Source organism: Oncorhynchus keta, unplaced genomic scaffold (assembly GCF_023373465.1).
Source record: "Oncorhynchus keta strain PuntledgeMale-10-30-2019 unplaced genomic scaffold, Oket_V2 Un_contig_5669_pilon_pilon, whole genome shotgun sequence".
Lineage (NCBI taxonomy): Eukaryota > Metazoa > Chordata > Actinopteri > Salmoniformes > Salmonidae > Oncorhynchus > Oncorhynchus keta.
This window is the reverse complement of record NW_026288430.1, coordinates 32,052-35,327: the sequence shown is the minus strand read 5'-3', so window position 1 is coordinate 35,327 and position 3,276 is coordinate 32,052. Positions and strand designations below refer to the sequence as shown.

Sequence of the window (3,276 nt, the reverse complement as noted above, 5' to 3'; positions counted from 1 at the left end):
GTAGAGCTGTGCTGTGTTGGGCCTGGTCTAGTAGAGCTGTGTTGTGACGGGCCTGGTCTAGTAGAGCTGTGTTGTGACGGGCCTGGTCTAGTAGAGCTGTGTTGTGATGGGCCTGGTCTAGTAGAGCTGTGTTGTGACGGGCCTGGTCTAGTAGAGCTGTGTTGTGACGGGCCTGGTCTAGTAGAGCTGTGTTGTGATGGGCCTGGTCTAGTAGAGCTGTGTTGTGACGGGCCTGGTCTAGTAGAGCTGTGTTGTGATGGGCCAGGTCTAGTAGAGCTGTGTTGTGATGGGCCGGGTCTAGTAGAGCTGTGCTGTGTTGGGCCTGGTCTAGTAGAGCTGTGTTGTGATGGGCCGGATCTAGTAGAGCTGTGTTGTGATGGGCCAGGTCTAGTAGAGCTGTGTTGTGATGGGCCGGGTCTAGTAGAGCTGTGTTGTGATGGGCCAGGTCTAGTAGAGCTGTGTTGTGATGGGACGGGTCTAGTAGAGCTGTGTTGTGATGGGCTGGGTCCATTAGGGCTGTGTTGTGATGGGGTCTAGTAGAGCTGTGTTGTGATGGGCCGGGTCTGGTCGTGCTGTCCTGAGGCGGGTCTGGTCTGGTAAATCTGTGCTGTGTTGGGCCTGGTCTAGTAGAGCTGTGTTGTGATGGGCCGGGTCTAGTAGAGCTGTGTTGTGATGGGCCAGGTCTAGTAGAGCTGTGTTGTGATGGGCCGGGTCTAGTAGAGCTGTGTTGTGATGGGCCAGGTCTAGTAGAGCTGTGTTGTGATGGGCCGGGTCTAGTAGAGCTGTGTTGTGATGGGCCAGGTCTAGTAGAGCTGTGTTGTGATGGGCCAGGTCTAGTAGAGCTGTGTTGTGATGGGACGGGTCTAGTAGAGCTGTGTTGTGATGGGACGGGTCTAGTAGAGCTGTGTTGTGACGGGCCTGGTCTAGTAGAGCTGTGTTGTGTTGGGCCTGGTCTAGTAGAGCTGTGTTGTGTTGGGCCTGGTCTAGTAGAGCTGTGTTGTGATGGGCCGGGTCTAGTAGAGCTGTGTTGTGATGGGCCAGGTCTAGTAGAGCTGTGTTGTGATGGGCCAGGTCTAGTAGAGCTGTGTTGTGATGGGACGGGTCTAGTAGAGCTGTGTTGTGATGGGACGGGTCTAGTAGAGCTGTGTTGTGACGGGCCTGGTCTAGTAGAGCTGTGTTGTGTTGGGCCTGGTCTGGTCGTGCTGTCCTGAGGCGGGTCTGGTCTGGTAAATCTGTGCTGTGTTGGGCCTGGTCTAGTAGAGCTGTGTTGTGTTGGGCCTGGTCTAGTAGAGCTGTGTTGTGATGGGCCTGGTCTAGTAGAGCTGTGTTGTGACGGGCCTGGTCTAGTAGAGCTGTGTTGTGATGGGCCTGGTCTAGTAGAGCTGTGTTGTGACGGGCCTGGTCTAGTAGAGCTGTGTTGTGACGGGCCTGGTCTAGTAGAGCTGTGTTGTGATGGGCCTGGTCTAGTAGAGCTGTGTTGTGACGGGCCTGGTCTAGTAGAGCTGTGTTGTGATGGGCCAGGTCTAGTAGAGCTGTGTTGTGATGGGCCGGGTCTAGTAGAGCTGTGCTGTGTTGGGCCTGGTCTAGTAGAGCTGTGTTGTGATGGGCCGGATCTAGTAGAGCTGTGTTGTGATGGGCCAGGTCTAGTAGAGCTGTGTTGTGATGGGCCGGGTCTAGTAGAGCTGTGTTGTGATGGGCCAGGTCTAGTAGAGCTGTGTTGTGATGGGCCAGGTCTAGTAGAGCTGTGTTGTGATGGGACGGGTCTAGTAGAGCTGTGTTGTGATGGGACGGGTCTAGTAGAGCTGTGTTGTGATGGGCCAGGTCTAGTAGAGCTGTGTTGTGATGGGCCAGGTCTAGTAGAGCTGTGTTGTGATGGGACGGGTCTAGTAGAGCTGTGTTGTGATGGGACGGGTCTAGTAGAGCTGTGTTGTGATGGGACGGGTCTAGTTGTGCTGTCCTGAGGCGGGTCTGGTCTGGTAAATATGTGCAGTGTTGGGCCTGGTCTAGTAGAGCTGTGTTATGTTGGGCCTGGTCTAGTAGAGCTGTGTTGTGACGGGCCTGGTCTAGTAGAGCTGTGTTGTGACGGGCCTGGTCTAGTAGAGCTGTGTTGTGACGGGCCTGGTCTAGTAGAGCTGTGTTGTGATGGGCCGGGTCTGGTCGTGCTGTCCTGAGGTGGGTCTGGTCTGGTAAATCTGTGCTGTGTTGGGCCTGGTCTAGTAGAGCTGTGCTGTGTTGGGCCTGGTCTAGTAGAGCTGTGTTGTGACGGGCCTGGTCTAGTAGAGCTGTGTTGTGATGGGCCAGGTCTAGTAGAGCTGTGTTGTGATGGGCCGGGTCTAGTAGAGCTGTGCTGTGTTGGGCCTGGTCTAGTAGAGCTGTGCTGTGTTGGGCCTGGTCTAGTAGAGCTGTGCTGTGTTGGGCCTGGTCTAGTAGAGCTGTGCTGTAATAAGCCATGTCTGGCTCTCCTCTCCTGGGGATGGTGGAGGTACTGTTGTTTCAGAAGGTGGGGCGGGGGACCTTTGTTGCTGGGGTGATGGGGTCTAGTAGAGCTGTGCTGTAATAAGCCATGTCTGGCTCTCCTCTCCTGGGGATGGTGGAGGTACTGTTGTTTCAGAAGGTGGGGCGGGGGACCTTTGTTGCTGGGGTGATGGGGTCTAGTAGAGCTGTGCTGTAATAAGCCATGTCTGGCTCTCCTCTCCTGGGGATGGTGGAGGTACTGTTGTTTCAGAAGGTGGGGCGGGGGACCTTTGTTGCTGGGGTGATGGGGTCTAGTAGAGCTGTGCTGTAATAAGCCATGTCTGGCTCTCCTCTCCTGAGGATGGTGGAGGTACTGTTGTTTCAGAATGTGGGGCGGGGGGTCTCTGTTGCTGGGGTGATGGGGTCTAGTAGAGCTGTGTTGTGATGGGCCGGGTCCAGTAGAGCTGTGCTGTAATAAGCCGTGTCTGGCTCTTATCTCCTGAGGATGGTGGAGGTACTGTTGTTTCAGAAGGTGGGGCGGGGGGTCTCTGTTGCTGGGGTGATGGGGTCTAGTAGAGCTGTGTTGTGATGGGCCGGGTCCAGTAGAGCTGTGCTGTAATAAGCCGTGTCTGGCTCTTATCTCCTGAGGATGGTGGAGGTACTGTTGTTTCAGAAGGTGGGGCGGGGGACCTCTGTTGCCGGGGTGATGGGTGTGTGGGTCCCTGCCAAGTGTTGCATCTTTTAGGACCTTGGCAAAAGTTCTGATACTGTCCTGATCCAGATGTATATTATCATATAAGTGTTGACATGTCAGAGTGGGGT

The 3,276-nt window shown here is 55.0% G+C and overlaps 1 long non-coding RNA gene across 1 annotated transcript; it reads left to right on the top strand.

The window, feature by feature from the left end:
- Positions 1 to 291: 291 nt before the first annotated feature.
- Positions 292 to 2,001, top strand: LOC127925488 (uncharacterized). The gene is made up of 3 exons (XR_008121099.1): positions 292 to 891; positions 1,072 to 1,131; positions 1,732 to 2,001. It is a non-coding gene; the product is annotated as an uncharacterized LOC127925488 (long non-coding RNA).
- The last annotated feature ends 1,275 nt before the right edge of the window (positions 2,002 to 3,276 follow it).